This window comes from Ceratotherium simum, chromosome 4 (genome assembly GCF_057802395.1).
Source record: "Ceratotherium simum simum isolate JZ-2026a chromosome 4, ASM5780239v1, whole genome shotgun sequence".
Classification (NCBI taxonomy): Eukaryota; Metazoa; Chordata; class Mammalia; order Perissodactyla; family Rhinocerotidae; genus Ceratotherium; species Ceratotherium simum.
Genome location: NC_141903.1, coordinates 69077323 through 69100189, shown reverse-complemented (window position 1 = coordinate 69100189; position 22867 = coordinate 69077323). Strand labels below are relative to the sequence as shown.

At 35.8% G+C, this 22867-nt stretch overlaps 1 protein-coding gene across 2 annotated transcripts in view; it reads right to left on the bottom strand.

Moving 5' to 3' along the window:
- ST8SIA4 (ST8 alpha-N-acetyl-neuraminide alpha-2,8-sialyltransferase 4) overlaps positions 1-22867 on the bottom strand; it is a 103133-nt gene that overhangs the window by 28321 nt on the left and 51945 nt on the right. The window lies entirely within an intron of this gene.

Here is a 22867-nt window from a genome sequence, read left to right as displayed (position 1 = left end):
GGATCACTTCCACTCATCTCTGTATTTAGTGCAGATGATCCTGTTGAAAAGATCACATTCAAATGGGACCGGAGCTGTGCATTTGTATTCATTCCACCATGGAAACAGTTTGAATGCTTTTCTCTGGAGACTTATGTGTCTCAGTGACAGCTGCATTGCCACAATATGCTGAAGTGGCTCAATCTCAACAGGTCATATCCTGGATTTCACATTCGGAATGGCAGCTGGGATGCCAGAGAGTTTTCTCACAGTGCGTGGGCCCTGTATTTAATCTCACCCTCCCTGGCTTCAGAGACAAGCTGCATGTGTGGCTACAGGCCACTCTAAGAAGTCCAAGATGTATCTCTGTCACTCTAGTTGCTCCCTAAATAGCTCCCTAAACAGCAGTGACAGTCACGGCAGCAATTTCTGTGGCTCTATAAGAACAGTGCAAAGTGCCTTTTAAGATCACAGACTTCCTGTGCTCCATGGGAGCACTCTTCCCTGACACCATGTGCAGCATCAGCACCACGTACACTGTTGCTAAACAGTGGTTAAGTGATTCAAGTTTCCCACTGAAATCTATATCTACATCCATTTATCTATGTATATACAGAAGTAAAAATTAAAACACCTTAATTTACAGTTCTGGGACACCTCACCATCAGCAAATCTGTGATTTGAACGACAAAACACGAGTCCACTCCCATTAACTGGAAAGTAAATCACCTGTCCTAGGTGAGTCCTTGCTTCCTTCTAGGGGTGAGTTTTCACTTCTCAAGTTCATTACCAGCTGGGGCCTGCATAAACCAACAACTACGCAAAATCCTCAAGAGCTGATGGGTGATAAATGAATATGTGCTGACGTGAGGAATAGTTCCCTCAGCCTTCAGGGTCCCTCTTTTGTGCCAGGCAAGCATCTTTTCAGAGCATTCAGTCAGAGCACCTGAGAGAGCAACTGTCTGCTACTCCTTTTGCAGGCGCGAAGCTCTGCTTTTCAATCTCTGAGACCTCAAAAAGCAATACCTCTTTGAAAACCTCTGCAAGTGGCTCATAATGGAATCAAAAGTTTTTGTGTTAGATGGAAACGTAGGTTAAGTTTAAGATTTCTAAGCACACCTTTGCACAAAGGCTCCTCTCAGGCCAAAAGCCGAGATTATGTCCTAGATTTTGTCATTTGTGGGACTCCAGAGACATCTAAGGCCATGTCCCATGACTAAACCCTCAGTTTGCCTGTCAAAGATCTAGGTAGAAAGCTCCAGAATTCTAATAAAGGAGGCTCAGCAGTTTGCATGGGGTGTAGGAGATCCTTAGTCCATTGGTGTCAATTCAAGTCAAAAGAGGTAAAAGCCTTCAGTTAATACTACTCCCTAATTGAGCATGGGAAGAGTTCAGTTTTTTCAAAGGCCCAGATTCCTGTGAAATGTTCTTAGCAAGTCTGAGGCTGAGAAGAATTTTCATTAACTTAATTATTACAGTCACGAAAAGAACAGAACCCTGTCAAGCGACCTGCTACACAATGCCAATGACTTCTGATGCAGACAATATTTAAGCCCCAAATGCAGTGTAATGATCATCTTATGGAGGGTGTGGGAAAATGGACTTGTAGGTATAGGAATATTCCCAAGTCACAAATCTTTACCTATGAATTGTGGCTATCCTGCATGTAGAAATATCATTGTATGCACTCACACCCCACAGCCCGGCTGTGCTCTGCCCTCTCGGGATAATTACCGATAGGATCCCAGAGAACTACAGAACCTGGTGAGCCTCTGAGAGCATTGGGAGCCAAGGACTCTTTCCCAGCACCATCTCTATCCCCCTTCAAAGCAGTTATCTTTAGCCCTGATTCCCTCTCCTTTGTCTTTTTTCCTCTCATGGATTAGAAATTTAATCCTAATCCTTTTTCAAACATAAGCACATATATTGTCTTTGATCCATTTTTCTTGACTCTTCCCAATTATTGCCTAAATGCTTTGATAAATATTTTCATTCACTTGAAGTTTTTTCTTTGCCTTAGTTCTGCTTTAGAGTACTAAAGAAAAGGTTGAAAAACAAAGGATATTGACAGTGATAGATCTATAATACGGAAAGGAAAGTCATAAGTTAAACAGAAAAAGGACATAATAAATTACTTGTGTCCTTAACCTCTAAAATGCTTGAACATATCCTTTAGAATTACCTCAATGTTTCTCTCTAGCAACACATTCTCGTCTAAGTAAAACTGAAATTTCTAAAGTACAATTAAACAAGAATAAAGTCTCATCTGTTTACTATTTATGGTGTACTGTTAAGAGTGCAGTAGTGATAGTTTTGCAATCTTTGGCCATGAATGTGCAAGATTAAAGATAAGGGGCTTGTGTCTCAGCCAACAAAATTATAAAAATGTTGTATAAGAAGACCTGTTCCAAAAGGCAAGCAAGTGAAAGCAGCAGAGTCGAGCAAGATGTGGCCCTGTGCAGTAGTTACGGGCACACTGGAGCTGACTGATGGGCTTCAAGGCCCTGTGCTACCACTTACTGTGTGCGCTTGGACAAGATATGTGATTTCATTGTGTCTCACTCCACCATCAATAAAATGGAGATAACATTTACCTTATAGGATTGTTATGAAGACTAAATAAGTTAAAGTGTGTGAAGTGCTGCGAGCAACGCCCGGCATTATACTATTTATCGTCGAATAAAACAGCCAATAAGAAAGCACATTTTTGAAGCTCAATCCATTTCTAAGTTAGAGACTGTGCATATGCAGCAAATATCTATATAAAACAAGGATTTTATTCTTCTGAATTTAGGATACCCTTACAAACCCTCAGTAGACCTATTTTATGTCTTGTAATATCTCTAGATGGTAATATATTGTAATAATACTAGTGAGTTTAGGCAAGCAGTCAAGGACACCTCATTAAGAATAACATTGTTATTATTCATTGTTATTCATTGTTATTATTTTCAGCAAACATATCCTTTTGAATGGTTGCATCATATTTGGCTAAGTGTGTGTGTGCATGTATGTGCATATGTGTGTAGACATGCAAAAAACATATGGGTGCAAATACAACTAAAATTAATTTCAAAAAAGATACAGACAAATGATTTCTACAGAGGACTAAGTAAACAATCACATCTATTTATATAACCATACTTGCATATGACTTCAAATCTAATTACTAGTTTTTATTATATTTACTTAAGTTATACCTGTATGTACAGTGTTTTAATAACAAATTGCTAAAATATAATATTAGCAATATACTAGTTCTCAGAATTTAGACCCAGTTTCTCAAAATAAATCCTACTGTGAATATACATAGGACTTGCTTTAAGTGTCCATTGACAATTCTCTTTAATAGTATGAGTTGAAATTGAAGTTGCTGGTTTTACCAGTGGATCATTAGTTACATTATACAGTTTACCTGTATAATACATAAATTAACTTATGTAACATAAATTACATAAATTAACTTTGTAAAGATTTCTCTTTTTTTCATTTATTGCTCCAGTCCTCCAGCAACCACCTAGTTTTGAGGGTCTACTGTCTACTAGGTACCCTGCTGGGGAACCAGTGCAGAACAGGACAGATACGGTTTACCATTCTGGGGAAACAGACAATCTCCATCCCATAGGTGAGCACCCAGCGAGCTGTTTACAAGCCAAGCAAAGGAATGCATGGAATGCCTTGAAGATGCCAGATCAGGAAAACTTCCGGAATGTGACCATAAAAATACTAAGATTATATCTTATGACATTAAATACTCCCCAATTATACAACTTCCTACCTAGATTTTTGAACAAGTTTCGTACTCTTTCTGAGCCTTAATAGTTCTCATCATAAAAAGAGACCTATAAAACCTACTTGTTATGAGGATTAAATGAAAAAAATAAATGTTCAGTAAATGGAGTTATTCTTACTGCTATTGTCCTTCCCCCCGGACAGAGACACACAACTCTTCACAAGCATATCATTCCAGCTCCATTCTGGTTCATCATATTCATTTTTCCTTCATTCTCCACTATCTCTGCTCCACTACTTAACCTTCCGTTGGAGTTGGAGTCCAGTTCTTAGCTAGATAAAGTGCTCCTAGATGGGTCATGTTTGATCATCTCTGGGGAAGCCCAAAACAAATCATTTCATTTTAAAAATTCTTCTCATCTGACTCTTGATCTAACTTTCCTACAGGGTTTTTTTTTTTTTTTTGGAGGGGGTGATGGATGGGTGACATACGAGTTGAGACATGATGGGAATCTATATATGCAAATGAAAAATACTTGAGTACACTCTCAGAATCTAGAACCATAACTTTGTTTAAAACATTGATTCTGGAAAAGACAGAATTTATCTATGGGTTCTAAACAGAATCTAGTTCCATTTAAACACTATGTCTAAGTAAATACTGACTATCAAGAACAGGGACTTCATATTTGGATAAATTAAATACGTTGTGTTCATTTATATTTAAGGCAAGAGCTTTGATACAAATCAGTCCACACTTTAGGTTTTATCTTTTTTTTTACTTAACTCCACATGGAGTAGTTTTTCCTTTCGGGGCTCTGCTGGGGTACCACAGCTTTTGCAATTATATCTAAAATATGATACTGTATATCTGGGACATATGCCTGAGGGAAGCCTTCCCAATTCCTTAAAAAATATTGAGGATATTTCGGTATCACAGATGCTTCGTTATTGAAGATATTTCAGTATCACAGATGTTTCATTTTCAAACATGCTTTGGACCACTGCAACTGTAATAAGAAGAAAGATCTGCTATTTCCATCAATGAAGTGAAGGAAATTGTTTTTATTTTCAAGGTGTGACTCTCCCTCTCTCAGTTAATGTAGGTTAGTGCACTAAAACGTATTATAACATTCTAATAATTTGATATACTCTTAGCTAACTTCCACGTCTTTCTCTTTCAGTCTCTTCTTGTTTTTATTGGTCTGCTTCACACCATCATTAATTTGCACACAGTGTAACAAATTACACTCTAAAATATTCCTATAGGTTCCAGTTACCCAAAGCAACACTAATTTTATGAAAGTACAGCTCTGATCTTGTCACTTCTTGCTCACAAACCTCTATCGATTCTCCACTTTCAAAATAAAGCTCGACGTGACATCATTCAAGGCTTACTCTAGAAGCTTACGCTAGTCAAACTCTTTGGTAAATTCTCTCATTGTTCTTATTCAGTATCTACTTTTCTGCTCTAATGATTTTGTTCATCCTTTCCTCGATGTGTCAAGCAAGTTTCATTTACCCTGCTACTCCACCATCTACCGTGAGGGAAATCCATTCCACTATTCAGGGCCCAGCATGCCTCCTTTTAATGAAATAACTCATGATTTAACCTGATGAAAGTGATTCTTCTCTTCATAGTACATTATTGTATTCATTCATTCATTCCATATTTAATCAGGTGCTAGACGCTGTGCCGTGAATTCAAAGGTGAATAAGACAAACTCTGCTTTCACATCACATAGGCATCTGTCTCGTTGTATGTGTCATGAATTTTATACACACTTATTGGTTAGCACATCACCTTGAAGGCAAAATTGAGAACCAGAATTGGTGGGCAGAGATTAAATTAATTGATCTTTATATCCCTGGGACCTAGCAGGGAACTTCACGTGTAGCAGAAGACAATAAGTCTTTGTTCAAGTGAAAATTCCTAGTCTATTGTAGACTTCTGATTCTTGATAAATGACACACAGGCTTTTTGGTGATTTATATTGTTTCAGCTATTGTAAGTTGGTCTTTAAAATAAATTTACTGGTTTTATTGGACTCCAAAATGACTGCCTAGTACAATAAATTAAATTTTTACTTTATGTATACCCATTGTAAAAGGCAGTATGGAATTGACAGGAAGAGTACAGATGATGGAATCAAGCTGCTTGGCTTGGAGTCTGGCTTTGCCTTTCACTGGTTGTATAAACTTGGACAAACTACTTGACTAGTTCTTTCCTTACTTTCCCCGTGTGGAAAATGAAAGTCATAACAGAACTAGCTCACAGGTTGTTTACACAGTGTGAAAATCACTTGTAATAATGACTGGCACATAGTGAGTGTTGTATTAGTGTTAGGTAATACTATACAGGCTAGCCCTGGTGTGCGAGTGGTTAAGATTCTGCTTTCTCACCGCTGCAGCTCAAGTTGGTTTCCTGGTTAGGGAACCACACCACCCGTCTGCTGGTTGTCATATCGTGAGGACATGTTGCTGTGATGCTGAAAGCTATGCCACAGGTATTTCAAATACCAGCAGGGTCCCCCACAGTGGACAGGTTTCAGCAGAGTTTCCAGACTAGACAAACTAGGAAGAAGGGCCTGGCCACCCACTTCCAAAAAATTTGGCCTTGAAAACCCTCCAAAGAGCAGCAAAGCATTGCCTATAAGAAGACCAGGCAGTGTTCTGCTCTACTGTACACACAGTCGCTAGGAGTTGGAATTGACTGGACGGCACTAACAATAACAAAAAATACTACAGAAAGAAATGACTGCAAAAAAGGCATCTGTCTTTACCCATGTCATTTTCTCTGCCTGAAACACTTCCTCCCCATTCCTGGCACTAACTAAAACATCAATTTCTGAAGCAGGTCTTTTTCTTTTCATCAATCCCTATTCTCACTTCCTCTAGAAATGACCTTCCCATCCCCTATCACAGCACATTGTACTGAAATGTCCTGGTACTGATATAATCATCCAAGTGAAGGTGAGAACTGTGTCTGTTTAATCCAAATTTGTACCCCAGACTTAGCAAAGTACCTAGCACATGGTACATATTCAATAAAAGTTGAATGAATAGATGAAAGAACTGAAGAAAATTGAAGTTTAGGAAATCAACTTACTCAAGTGAGTACTCATATAATAATAAAGAAGATTACTATAAAATACAATCTAAATATATATATATATATAAAATGTATATAAAATGTATTGAGGTCTATTTTTAATAGAATTAGAAAAGTCAAAAAATAAAAGAATAATAAACGGAAAAAAAACATGAAGTCTGATAGTGACAAAAGGAGCAGTTGTTAGTTTGTGGGGCATGGGAAGAGAGGACAGCAGCTTAGGATTTAGCATTTCTCAAAACTTCACTCGGGTACTAAATACAGTAACCTCATGGCTATCTATTTCACATAAAAAAGAAATGTCCTTATTTGTGACAATGCCTGTAATTTGGTATCTAATGGGGACATTAAAACATAGTTGCTGGAAGGAATTATTGTGACATTTTAATTTGATGATTTTGAATTTCTAAATGCTTAAAAAATACATTTTCTGCCCTTATTTTTTTTTTTTTTTCTCATTCTCAAGTTGTCACTCTTGATGAAACTGACCCTTCCTTCTTGGATTAATTTTTTTCAAAGCCATAAAACAAGGGAGAAATGGGAAGAAGTCTTCCGATTTATATCCTTAACATTTATAGCTACAGCAATTTTGCATTCTTGACATGATACTAATTTGGTCTTTTCAATTTGTACACAAAGTTCTCAATCACAAATTCTAAAGAGACCCATAGGTTCAGATCTATTAGCAAGTGGTTATTTCATTAAATATACAAAGTGACATTTCTTTCTTAGATTATGTGGTATAATAAGAAATATATTTGGTCTTTGTCTCCAGTTCCTGGCAAAGAGCTCCTAAAACCCTTGGTATTTCCTGAGTGGTAGGAGTGTCTTTTGTTATTCATAAGGAGTCCCTTTCAATTACACCTGAGTTTATACTAATGAAGTGACTTAATGTGGGGCCCCTAGACACCTCAGGACTGGGGCTGGTGATTGGAAAAGCCAACTGATTAGAAGGTGAGAACTTTCAGCCCCACTCCTGACTTCCAGAAAGGGGAAGAGGGACGGAGATTGGGTTATAAAAGCTCTTGAACAAGGAGATTCAAGGGCCAGTCCTGGTGGCCAATGGCCTAGGGTTAAGTTTGGTGCACTCCGCTTTGGTGGTCCAGGTTTAGTCCCTAGGCACAGACCTATACTACTCATCTGTCAGTGGCCATGCTGTGGTAGCGGCTTACGTACAAAAAAGAGGAAGATTGGCAGTGGATGTTAGCTCAGGGTGCATATTCCTCAACAACAACAACAAAAAAAGAAGATTCAGAGAGATTCCTGGTTGGTATACACACCAAGGTGCTGGAAGCTCCTAGTCATCCCCCTTTTCCCACTCCCCCTCACCATACCTCACCATATGTATCTCTTTCATTTGGCATTTCCTGAGTTACAGCCCTTATAATAAACCAGTAATAGTAAGTATAGCATTTCCCTGAGTTATGTGAGTTGTTCTAGCAAATTATCAAACCTGAAGAAGGGGTTGTAAGAACTCTTGATTTATACAGAAGTACAGGTGGCCTGGGACTTGTGACTGGTGTCTGAAGTGGGGACAGGCATATGGGACTGTGTACTTTAACTTGTGGGATCTGATGCTAATTCCAGGTAGATTGTGTCAAAATTGAATTAAATTGGTAGACACCCAGTTGGTGTCCAGAGAATTGGAAAATTGGTTGTTGGTATCAGAAAACACTCCAGAGACTACCATATTGGGAGTTAGTCAATTGTTCATGGAGATGTTAGATATTCTGACGGCCAAGCATGGTTCTCTATTTATTTTGAAAGATGTTGCCATTTTTTTTCACACACAACCAAATTATGTGGGTAAGTGAATAGCAAAATGCATGGGAAAAAGCATTATTATTTATTATTATTTCTTTTGTGAGGAAGATTAGCCCTGAGCTAACATCTGTTGCCAAGCCTCCTCTTTTTGCTGAGGAAGATTGGCCCTGGGCTAACATCCGTGCCTATCTTCTACTTTATATGGGACGCCGCCACAGCATGGCTCGACAAGCAGTGCGTCGGTCCATGCCCGGGATCTGAACCTGTGAACCCCGGGCTGCCACAGCAGAGCATGCAAACTTAACTGCTATGCCACCGGGCTGGCCCAGCATTAATTTTTTTTAAATACTTTTTTTTTTTCAGTCACAATAAATGTGGCAACCTGAAACTGGAACACTTATGGTGCTATAGAAGGGAAACGTTGGACAATTTGCTTCATGCAGTATTGATATTACTGGTAGCTGAAATAAGTTTTGTATTCATTCATACCAAATTCTCATCAGAAGTTGTACTTGTCACTTATGTAAAAAGTTTAAGATGAAGTTTAAAATGGAAAAAGTCATTATGGACGCTGTGGTTGCCAATTAGTATTTCAGAAATAACATAGTAAAAGACAATAGAGATTTACCAACAAAGAATGTAGAGCTGTTTTGTCTGCCAAATTTGGAATGGATGTATTTCCCCTTTTGGGGATGCATTAGACATATTCCTCCATTTTTAATATACACCAAAATGGAAAGATAAACATCAGTTGACTTCAAACCAAATTGAGAGAGATACAAAAGTAGAGAGGAAGATAAACTCAGACATCTGGAGAAGAGGAATTTCTGATATCAGGGTAAGGCAAAAGATGTAATTGCTGGGTCTCCTATTGGTTTTTCTAGCCAAAGTTTTTATTTATTTTAACATATTTTATTAGAAGCAACTGCTATTAATTTAAATAAACCAGCATAAAGGGGGAGGAGGTGAGAGGGGAATACCTGGAAAGAGAAATGAGCTTTTCTTAACTACCCAAAGGGTAATTTATTGAACCTGTTTTTTAGTGATGCATTAATTAGAGCTAAGCCTTGGTTAGTGCTTACAATGTGCCAGGTACTGTTCTATATGCTTTACATGCAACTCCCATGATCCTCTCAGCAACCCTATGAGGTAGGTACTCTTAATAACTCCATTTTATAGATCAGAAACCTGCAGCATGACAAGAATAAAGAACTGGCCCAAAGTCACAGAGTTGGTAAGCTGTGGACCTGGGAAATTAAAAGACAATCTCCTTCCAGAATCTGTGCCCTAAAAATTATGTTGAGCTGAATCTTAGTAATGCTATTAATTTGGCCATGCCATTTTTAGTTGGCATTACATTAATTTCAAATTTAAAAATTAAACTACTAAAAAGTAAAATGTGATTGAGGGTCTAATACTGCTTTTTCTAAGCTTTCTTGGGTATTATTTTGAGATTAGTCATTAGGTGTGTTGCATTACCTGATTAAAAAAAAACACATATATTTTTGGGCAAATTATGAAAATAAATTCAGTTTTTCCATTTAAAAAAAAAAAAAAAAATAAAAAAAAACACAGAGAAGTAGAAATTCCTCTAAAATCTAATGTAGAAAAGAAGGTTAACATGCTTTTCTCAGTTAAATATATGGTACTCCTTACTAAGTGTAACCGGGAATTAAACAACTTTCACTTTTCTAAGGCAAATGTTAAATCCCATATTGACTTCAACTTGTCAAATCAAAGCTATCATTCCATATCTGAAGGGAAACAAATAATTTTTAGCAATAAAAAATAATTTAAACAATCAACTTGAACTACACATAACAAGAAAAAAATTTCTGGAGAAGTATTTGATCATCTCCAGATTCTATTTTTACTTATATTTGGAAGAATAAGAATAACACTGATACTTGGAAAAGAATAAAATCCATCAGAGAAAATTGCTACTGTTCTGTGCTGACATTAAAATGGAATACTTTGGAGACTTAATTTCCAATTTCCAGGTAAAAATACTCCCATGCCAGTTATTATCACTATTGACTTTACTCATAGGAGCTCTAAAGGAAGTCTAGGGAATTTTCTCATTAGTGCTAAAACACACACACACACACACACACACACACACACACACCATGATACCTGAGAAAAATAAGAGACCATTCTAATTATTAGCTCTACTTTCCACTTGTAAAATCTGAGTCATCATAAGTGTCAGAGGTGCTTTGAGGAGTCAGTGTTGAATTGGTTTACAAAGAAAGAAAGAAAAAAATATAGATCTACGATAGGTAGATAGATTCCTATAGCTTTATTTTCCATACCACACTCTTTCTTTAAATTTGGGGAAAACACATAAAACAAAATAATAAGCCAATTTATATCTTAGTCTTATGCACCCATTTCTATCCCCAAATTCTGTTCTAAGGATAATTCTAGAATACTAGAGCAAAGGCTATTTTATTGGTTATTTTACTTTTTTCTTATGTTCTTTTTTCTTTCATAGACTACTCACCCCAAACTCAAAGTCCTAACTTTCCCCAAACCATTGAGCAAAAGAGTTTATTTCCTTTTCGCTATGATTCTCCCAAGCCAACACACACACACACACACACACACACACACACGCATACTCGTTCTTCCATTTCACCAGTCTTTTCATAGACAAAATAAAATAAATGGGGTTCATAAAGTGCCATTTATTGAGTAGCAGCAACCTTTTGCTAGTATTTGAATGTGCATCTCCAAATCTTATCTTTCCTTGCTTTTCCTAAATCAAATTTACATTTACCTGTTTTCCTATTGCTTCTTTCACCCATGTGAGACAATTAATGGAAACAAATGGCACAGATTTGCCATCTGTAACATTCAATAATTTTGTGGCACTGGGCAAGTCATCCTCCTGCAAGAGGGGTGAAATATTTTAGATGCAGCGGTTACAATGGAACCACATTCAACTATAAGAATCAACTATAGAAATGAATTTAAGAGGATTTAGATGAAACAATCATATTTTATTTTGCCAGTACAGCTCTATAAAATCACAGTTTTCTTGACAAAATCACTCTTTTCAATTATAAGATTAAAACTGCTAGAAAATAGAGTAATGATGAACTATGTATGATCTCAAGTATTGTCTTGAAAGATTTGGTTCTAATTCTCTTTGCTGATGAGATGATTTTTATTATGGAATGAGGAAGAAACAGTATTTCAGTTTCTTAACCTAAAACATCTTTGAAATAGATAACTGAAAGTTATAGTAAAACATTACAGATGAAATGAAATTTTTTTCCTAAAAATCTGAACTGCTACTCTGCATACATATATCTTTTTTTCTATTTAGAAATGAATCAATCTGTATTAATAATCACTTCAATAAGATACTACACTACAGTTCTGGAATTAAATATAGAATTAGATGTACATTAAATGGAATACACACATACATATGCACATATATACAAACATGTATATATATTTGTTATAATATTTTAATCATGTATTATCCAGCATTAAAGCTTATTTCCTTTTTCTGTATAAACTTTTACCAAAAATTATTTTTTCTTCCTATAATTTAGTTATGCTAAAGGAAATGACTAATATAATTTTACTTTCTCAGATAGGTTATTATCATTTTTACTAATATCATGTTGGTTTTTAGGTTAAGTAGTTAAGAAATCAAATTTTTCCAATTACTTAAGTAAACATATTTCTTATCTGTGAGAATCAATGTCAAAAATACCAAGTTTCTAGAATAAAATGGAAAATTTTAACTCCTGTCACAATGTTTTCAAGTATTTATAATAGAGAAATTAGAATATAAGAATTTTCCATGTTATAACTGTTATTAATAAGATTAGGAGTTCTTACATTTTAGAAAAAACGATGAATATGTAGGTAAATAATAATAGGTTTAGAATAAATATTCATTTCCGACAAACATCATAAAATTTGAATGCCATTCAAAAGCATTTAGCCAGGCCAAACTCAATAGCAGGGTAAAGAATTTGAGTACTTTTTCTTCAGTCAATAACATTCAGAGGCTCCACTTTAGGGATTATTAAATAAAATATCCATTATGCATGCTTATATTTGATCAGTATAATATACCAAAGAGAAGAATTACATAAAAGTTATTGATTTTGCTTTTGTATATATCATTGTTGTCAGTGCATTTGCATTAGCCAATCTAAACTATGATGACAGATTGAATAAAAAGAAAATATTCTAGTAAATGAGATAGACATTTCTCATAGAGTTGCCAGTGTGATAGAAAAGATTTCATTTAATAAGTCTATATGTTAACAGCTTGAATTTTTTTGTACTATGCACAAGAATCTCCTTGATTCACACATGTATTCTGGTAGGCTGGTTCTGTCTCTTATTGATTCACAAGAGCCATTGTTAAATTTTCTTGAATCTTATAAGCTGGCTGACATCTCATCAGTAGCTTGAAATTGGACATGGTGGGAGTATTTACACTACAGAAATCGGCAAATGCTGTAATTCAAGTTTGTTTGTTTTCCCAGAGAGCTGATTGTTAAACATTTATTAGCATACACTGCCTGAAAAGAGCCTCCATTGGTGAAATGCTGTGTAATTTTCTGCAACTATTTCACAATCAGTTTCTTAAACTAGTGAAAACAGCATGACATTTGGTGTCAAAGATATGTGTTTCAGACGAAGCTACTATATAGAGAGTCTTAGTAAGTCACTTAACCTGCCCATATATGCCTTAATGTCATTATTTTTAATGAGATTAGATGATAATCTTTGATTAGACGATATGCAAAGTCTTCTGCAGTTCTAAGACTGCCTGAATCAATTACCATAAAAGTCTATACCTCATTCCCCTCCCAAAAGGCAGAATAGTGAAACTAATGGTTAAGAGCTAGATAAAGCAGAAAACCACGATGAGTCAGGCTGATTGTTAGACGAAAGAGACAAAGGGGTACGCGGATTGTGAAGAAGTGGATAACAATGCTGAGACCATAGAAGGCAGAACAACTCAGCCCTGGCTCACAGTTATCACGAACAAATAAAAGTCCAGTACTGCCAGATCTTCTGATTTTTTAAAGAATCAACAAAAATTGAAATTTTAATTTAAAGCTCATACTTAAGTGTTGGCAACAAACTCCATTTTTAAATATCTGTGTGGTTAAACAGGTCTGGAGATGGGAATCAAATTGTTAGTCATCAGTTTGCTACCCCTATTCGATAATCATGAAGAGAAACAGAAACAGCAATGGCAGTTTCTACAAGAGAAATGAAAGAAATCAGGGATTTTAATGAAATTCAACCTTATATTACTTAGACTGCTAACAAACAGATAAGTGCGTGCCAAATAGACACTGAATAACATATTTTAAAAAATCTGTCTTGACCAGAAATAATATCTAAACTATACTCTTCTCATTCCAGTCCAAACATTAGTAACTGATTATGCTTGAAATACTACAGGGATCACTAGAGAAAAAACCTGCTAAATGCAATATTAAATCAGTCACACTACTGCAAGTCATTTTCTTATTTATCTATAAGAATGCAATTAGTTTAACCCAAATTAAAATAAAGACTTTTTGGAATTCTAGAGACTCAAGTATAAGTCATCAACATTGTAGTTACTTAGAATATATTTTCTGGTACTTTTTTCAGGTCTATCCTCATGAATATTTGCTTTCTATAGAATAATAAATGTGTACAATAGAAAACAAAATTGTCATTAGGTAATTTCAGCAAATTGTGAAACAGTGACATTCTGTTTCCAACACTATGTCATTCACAGTAAACTCCCCAGCAAAATTATTCAAACCCTGCTGACAAAGCTTGCTCTAAAAACTGAAGATTATTTTTTATTCTTATAACCTTTCACCAACTTAGAATGTGTGAGAATTGCTATTTAGTTATGATACAAATTTCACTTGTTCTCTGGCCAAATACATATTTTAAAGTTCCTTATTGTGTTTCAAATTTCATTTAAAATAAAATATTGCAAATTTAGATGGTTTAAGCTTTACAAATAATATGGCACATCATCAATCAATTTTCTAGAAGAGATCTTGATTTTGCTCTGCAGATGTCAGCTGAAAGCCTGAGTGGATAAATGAACTTGAATTTAATGAAATGCTTCAGAATCCAGCTATAGGATTTGTGTTATCTCTTTTAGAGTTCTGAAAAAAATGAAAAACATTGGAATTCTATTTTAGAATTACTTAAAAACTTGTGTCTGAAGTTTGGGGTATAAATCCTTAGCTAGATAGACGGTTTATTTAGTTGTTTCCTCTTCTTATCTGTGAAAAATAATCTTCTTTTTATCTCTGGCCAGGAAACACAAGCCAGAAACAGCTCAAGATTTGTGATAACTTACATAAATAGGAATGCATTTACTTTCTGAATCTCATTTTGTCAAAGGGTACAAAGTTATATAAATTAATAGATTTTATTATTTTGAAAAATTGTACATCAAAAGGATTGATAAAATGGCACAAATTTTGTCATAGTAATAAAGCTACACTCTTCTATACAGATGCTGGTGGAAAGTGAGCTGGTCCCGGAATCAGCAATTCTGGCTCCGTCACTAACCAAGTGTCTGGTCTTAGATGAGACTCTGGGCCTCAAAAGCCTGCTCTGTACAGTGAGGGGTGTAACTAGATTATGTCAAAGGATCACTAAAATCTCTTCCATATAGATTAATTAGCTATGCATAATAATTTATATTTTTTATGATAATTATATAATTTTAATACTTTCACTACACCTAAAACCTTTTTTTAACTATTCCTGATCCTGAACTTTCATGTTATGTTATATGTAGTTTTATTAGTGAGACACAGCAAAAGTATCTGGTGCATGTGAGAACCTTTAATGCTTGTCAAATTTGTTTAGATTTTTCTAAGCTTTTATGAATTTCCACACACTTTTTTCAACATTTTCAAATATTTTCTACTTATTTTAGGGAGGATTACTGTGCTATTTTTGACGAAATCCAAAGCAGAGAATACAGTTGCTTGATGAACATAAATAAACACATGGCAATGTTAGAGGTTTTTTAGGGTAAAAGATGGGGGATTTTCAAAGAACTACAAAACTTCTTTTCAATATATTACTAGAGTGGAATAAAGAACAAGCTGTGAAAATGTTCCCTAATATCATCAACCATCAGTTTGGTTAGAAAGTCCCCAATAAAACCTAAGTGTTAAAAGATCCAGCAAATTGAGGGTGGATGTCAAATTCCCCAAGCCGTTCACGTCATGGTGAGTCACAGTGCTTGGGCATCGCAAAGTCATTTCCTAACATGCTAACTGCTGGTGAGGAAACCACATGGCCTCCATCATCTCTTGGCCAGTTGGGGCAGCAACACATTTGAATAGTTTTGTCTGCCTTTGAGACTCTTTCCCAGTCAGCCTGTTTGCTCTTGTAACATTTCTGTCCCCAGGTTACTTAAAGATATAAGAAAAGCAATCTCCAAAGTTTTCCTATTCCATAGATCCAAAACAGTAAAACAAAATGAAGAGAGTTTGTCTACTGTGACACTTTTTTCTTTCGCAATTGTTTCTTCCTGTTCTATTCTCCACTAAGTCCCTGCCCTCCACCAAATCTATTTGCAGTCACAGTATGCCTGCTCATTGTCATATTCAGTGTCTCACATGCAGTGAGAAAGCCAAGGACTTAGTTCCTGTGCACACCAAGTTAAACAAGAAAACCAGAATAAGGGAAATGTCAAACCCACCATATATCCTGGTGGAGAAAGAAGAGAGATTCATCAATATTTGAAAATAATTTTGTTCTGTCACCTTGAATTATTTCTAAACAGGTTACTCATTTCAGCAGTAGTATAACTGTTTCCTTTTATAACCTTCCATCTCTTTCTAGAATAAATTTTAGCATGTAGAATCATTGTTTGGATCCTGAAGCTTTTTGTAAATCAGTACTTTGATTAATATTCTTTTTTTTAATCAAGCCACAAGGTATTGAAGTCATTATATTTAGTTCTTCCAAAAGAGGACTATTGTGCCGTACATAGCTATGATATAACTTGTGAATAGGCACTACTGTAAATTCTTGGTCTATAGTCTTAGCTGACCTTTAATCCGGCTTGGAAATTCTTCTGGGCATACCCTGCTCACATATCCCACTGGTGGTATTTCAAGCATTTGCCAAATCCCTTGGGCTAGCATTCCCAAATTACTTGTCACTTCCTTACATAAACCTCTGGACTACGAAGGTGGCGATTCTTCACTCGAGGAAGCACATGCTTTTGTTATGTTCTTTGCAGTTTCAGACCTAGCCCAGCTCCTGGAAGAGGATGCACTCTATAAATGTTGTTGAAGGAGTGAATGTGCAGAAACACATCTATTTATATTTTCCAAACGTGGAATTATGTGATTTAAAATATTTTGCTGCTCCAGTATAAACTTTTTAATGAAAAATTCTGTGTTTCATTTTTTATCCAATCTGATAGCAATGTCATGCTTTGTGTATTACTAAAATATTTGTATGAAACATATTCTGTGTTAATTATTTCTCATAAAATAATCAGCTTACTTATTTTGACACTGACAGCGATTCTGATGTAGGCATCTGTTCTAGGAAAAAAAGAAAAAGAGAAAATATTTCCCAGCTGAATAAACTACAAAAAGTGCTTAGCAGCACTGATTCTTCCTAGTAGTGACTTTTATTAATGGAGACCCGCTGATAGATTATTTGACTACCACACATATGGATTCTACAAGGTATCAAGTTCTTTTTTTCTTTTGTTAACATGACTACCAAGAAGCAAAAACAAAGACAAGAGTTTTGGGAAAGTGCCCACATCCCACCCCAACTCTGTTTCTTTAATTTTTATTATTTTAAAATGGGTACCGTCAAACATTTATAATGACTATACAATTTTCTCAAGGACTACTGAGAAACAGATATTTTAATATAAGATCAGCTTGTCATATTGTAAAAATTTTATATGTGGCTATAAAATAATTTCCGGGGGCAGCCCAGTGGCGTAGTGGTTAAGTTTGCGTGTTCCGCTTCAGCAGCCTGGGGTTTGCGGGTTCAGATCCCAGGTGTAGACCTAAGCACCACTTATCAAGCCATGCTGCAGCAGGCATCTCACATATAAAGTAGAGGAAGATGGGCACGGATGTTAGCTCAGGGCCAACGTTCCTCCAGGCAAAGAGGAGGATTGGCAATAGATGTTAGTTCAAAGCTAATCTTCCTCACAAAAAAACCCATAAATTAAAAAAAATTTCTGCAGAAAGTTCATAGAATTCTATTGAGAGGAGTAAGATCATCAACGGGATAAAATGCAAAAATCATAAGTTTAGCTGCAAGTAATAATTTTCCTTTAAGTAAGATCCATTGGAGCAAAGGGAGAAAACAAAAGAAGTTCCTACTAGACTAAATTACGAAAAATATTAGGGGCTGACCCAGTGGTGTAGTGGTTAAGTTGGCACACTCTGCTTCTGCGGTCCAGTGTCCACAGGTTCAGATCCTGGGCATGGACCTGGGCACCACTCATCGAGCCATGCTGTGGCAGCATCCTATATACAAAATAGAGCAAGATGGGCACAGATGTTAACTCAGGGCTGATCTTCCTCACCAAAAAATGTATAGATATATATTAATAGCATAATATAGAATCCCTTGTGTTTTAGATTATATAAAGAATATCCAGATGTCACATGATTGTTTTAGCTATTTAATTTCATCCCAGCTTGTAACTGGCACATATATCATTGGATATCTGAAACAAGGAAGCTCTAAATCTGAACTCAGCTGCTTGGTGCTACAGCTTAATTAATTTTGGCAAATTTCTCTGACATTGTTATGAAGACCAAGGAAACTCAGTCCATATAACTCATTCAATGGAATGTATACAAGCTAAGTACCTAAGAATCGCTAATTATTTTATTACACTATTGCTTTGCTACTTTATTTATTTTTTTACAGAAAGAGAAATGGAATCTTCCACTGATTTTACTATCTCTGGAGTGACATCAAAGGGCAATATTTTCTTCAAGAGTGTGCTTTACATGAGTAATTACAGAATGGGACAAGCGATAGGAACCATGCTTTCATTATGAAAACAATTTGGTGTGATAATGAACATCTCTACTGTCTGAAACAAAACTAATTTATTCTTGGTAAGAAATTAATGATAAGATAGCAACTGCTAGCGCAATCTCTCTCTGCAATACATTCCATTTGACCACCAATACGGTCACTGGATGATGGTTTGGGGGATAAAAGTGGAAGCAGGGTAGAATTAAGTGATTGTAACTGAGTTCTTAATATGCTAGCATTTGACTGATATTCTCTCCATGAAAATTTAATCAGGAAATACAGCTAAATAATAGCGTTGCTGAGATAATGAGGTCTTGTGTTGAAAACTCATGTGAAAACAAGAACGCAGCAGGCATTTACCCAATAAAGAGCATTAGCTAGTCACCTACAATTTTTCGGTACTGAACTTAACTGTGACGCCTAACTTCATGATCCAGCTGGATAAAGATGCACAGGGGAGGAGCAGCATGAGCACAGAAATCAGCAGCACTGCTGCTCCCCCATCTTTTCCACTTCTTACTTTCCAAAGCCCCAAAGTCTACTCATCAGTCCTTTAGGATTACTTTCCCAAGTAATTGTTTCCCAACAATTTATTTGCCATTAGCTATCAGTAATGTATACCTTACTATTTATCTAAGTCATTTTATTATTTCTGAATATTTGAAGTTTAGGTGGTTATTTCTCACTGAGACTAAAATCTGTTCAAATCATATAGGAGTAAGGTCTTCTGAGGGATGAGGTATCCTTCATGGCACATACAAAAATTCTACCATATAAGCGGAACCCTAATTTATCGACAAGTAGTAACAACATTGTATTGGAAGGCTAAAATTCTTACAATATGATAGAAACTATCCTTTCTTAAGAACTGAGAAAATACTTTAGGATTTTACTTTCCCTTAGGGTCCTGCAGCGACAGCTCCACCATAATACCATTTGGAGGAAATGATTGTGACAATGAACACTGATCTGAAAACAAGGTGTTAAGTGTATTTAATGTGATTTGATTGGTTTTCAAATAAACTATTGAACGATATTTCCCACATATATCGACAAACATATATTGTGTTTAAATATAGTCTTCAGGAAACCATACTGAACCACAAATGCCCTATCTTGAAGGGAGAGCACATTCACTTATTAATACATAAAAGAGAGTGTCATTCAGCCTATTAGTGGGGAACAGAGAAGAGCCCTGGCTGTTTCGGATGTGCATTGATGAGAACAAGCTGGTAGAGGTATCAGACTCAGACCACTGCAATGTGGTTTCCCTTCTTACCACTGAATATTGGTTTTTACTAGGGCTCTATAATTTAATTCTTCTCTTGTCTCTCTGAATAGTCTTCTTGACTTATTTCATCCATGGGACGTGCAAATGTAAACGTCTTATTTCTGAAAAGTCAATCCAAGGTATATGGCTCCAACTGGAACCTGTAGGAAACAGAACTTCCAGCCTGCCTCTGGCCAATGTGCTTTTCAATTATTGGTTTTTATATAAACACAGTACTAAAAGAAATTGTTAAAGGGACTTTAAAAATGTTTCACAGTCAAAGTCCTTATTCTGGTACAATATGCTTAGTTACTCACCCAGATTTTTAAATGATTTGGGGGCAAGGCTGTCAAGAAGAGAGAAAAAGAGGAGAGATGGCTCTTTCCTTGATCTCTTGCCAATAGGAATCATGGTGTGCTGGCACACAGGTCTTTGACATATGCAACAGACTCTATTAATAACTTGTTTACCACATGAAAATTCAAGTGATCAAGCCCCAAGTCTTTTGCTTTATTCTCTTTTCATATATTACTAGTATCCTGAGTTGGTATTTCAAATACCTCTAGCCAGAATCAGGAAGTTGTAGCCTGAGGCTGTGACCATCTTATCAACCGTATTAGGAACTAGAGTTAGCTAACTGAACTATGATCAATCACAGGGAAACACCTAATCTCAACTATCGCCTTCAAGCTAAACCACACCTAAATTATTCTAGGGAGATAAGAAACTGTACATTTTTAAAGATTTAAGGGATACTTGATTCAGTAACTTTCCTCAGCAAACTCAGACAGTATCTAGTCACGCTCACTGTCTAAAAATTCATTATTATATATTTGCTTTTTATTTTAAATTCATAACTAATTATTTTAATGTATATAAGAAATCTCTGAATGTAGTAATAGCCTAGTCACCTAGACTTAAATTAGAATAGCTTTATGCAGATTAATTCAATATGTATTTTGCATATTGATCAGTGTTCCTCTTTTTTCCAGAAAGGTCAGAGAAACAAGGGAATTTCTAAGGTCACTTATGTACTTTCTACTATTCAATACAAGACTGGGTCTTGAAAGTAGAAAGGCAATAAAACAACCAAAAGCATGTAACGAATACAACCTATGAAATGAATTCATGAATTTTTCCTGTAGCTCTTAAATACAGCAGTATAAACCTTTGCTCTGAATACTAAATTTCAGTCTAGCAATTAAAAAATGATGAAAATCAATTTCTTTCCCTGGCCAAAGTGTTTAAAATAACCATTTTTCTTCTAGAAAGCACCATAATAGATTGATATTATTTTTTAAATTAATAGATTTATCTCTTTCTTTCTCTCTCTCTCAAGATTTTGAAGACAAAAATCAAGAGATAACACTAAGTTACTAAATTATGGAACTAAGGTGACCAGGATGAATTTGTACATGTTCAATCTGGATAATCCCAAGTCTCACCCTTCATTATTATGATCCACTTACTTTTTAATCAGAACTTAGTACATTCTAAAAACATCATAGGCAGGTAAAATTTAGTAAGCCTTGGGCTCAGGATTCTGTGTATACTGGGCACAAGCTGGTTCTTGATATATACCGGTTGGTTACTTAGTAAATTGCTGGGAAGACAAGCTGTCCAGGTTCTATCCTCATTATTTGAGATTCCAGCCTTCCTTATTGGCCAGGTTCCCCTCTATTCCAACGTAAGCCGAATGGTGAATATGATTTCCAGTGGTACCCAGATCGATAAAAAAAAAAAATCCTTTCCTCCATTCTGCTTGCTTCCCTGCTTCTTCGATTGCTCTGAAGAACTAACTCTGAACCAAACTTCAAAGTTTTTCTTCAGTACAACTTTGCTCTTTTTCATGACTCCATTCTTCACCCCTTTGCACCTATGCCCCAACCTCCACCGTAATGAATACAGGGCTTTAATGCTTCTTCTTGGATATATAAAGAGATGAATAAATCAATCTTTTCTCTCAAGAAATTTATGATATAAGCAGACAGAGAACAAAATGAACAATAACCACACATTCTAATGACTGTTCTATTAGAGACATACACCCCCTTCTGAAGAGAATACGGAGAAAAGATGCCCAGATGAGTCTCAGAGAAAGGGACAAGAGCGAGGAATTGTGACCAATTGGAACTTACCTTTAAACTGAGACATGAAGGAGTGGAAATGATCCAGGTGGAGAAGCGATAAAAATGCATACCAAGGAGAAAAACCAAGATATGTCAATGTCACTGGGTACCAGAGAGGCTTCCCCACTCCTCTAAAGACATTCTGGATACGTTGCAGAGCCTCTTAGTCTCTATGAGACACAATCAAGAACTGGAAAGCATGTTGGCCAAGGACAGCCTGGCAGCTCTGCTTCCCACAGGTTCCTGTCTGAGCCATACACCTGTGAATGACTTCTCAAATATAAGCCATTTATATTTTCCTATTCCGCAGTGAAATATGAATGATGGGAGCCGCTAAGAAATAATATTGTGACTGAAGGGTAACCGGATTAAGACATCAAGAACATTGCAATGCCAGAAAGGTGGATATCAGAGCCCCCAGCAAGTGAGGAAATATTCCATCATGGAAACATCATGAGGTTTAAAATAAATTATGCAGTGTCTAGCTACTCAAAAACATAAAGAAGGACACATGTTTTATAAAGAAGTATTACATCTGTGTTGCTCATTGGTCAAAATAGAAACCATATGGAAGTGTTTTTGGCATAAGACTAAATTTAAAATAAGTAAGCCATTTTCAGAAAGCATTTGTAGTGAATGTCTCCATTTTCAAAGTTGTTTTTTAAAATTGCTTTTCCTTATGTGACTTTGAGTTGATTCAATACCCCAAAACAATCCATTTGATTAACAGTGATGAACTCTAATTTTCTGAAGTCTACTAATGATCTATTTCAGCCTATACTTTTACTGGGGACTTTATTGGGAACCTGGTCTGATTCAAATTTTTCTGCA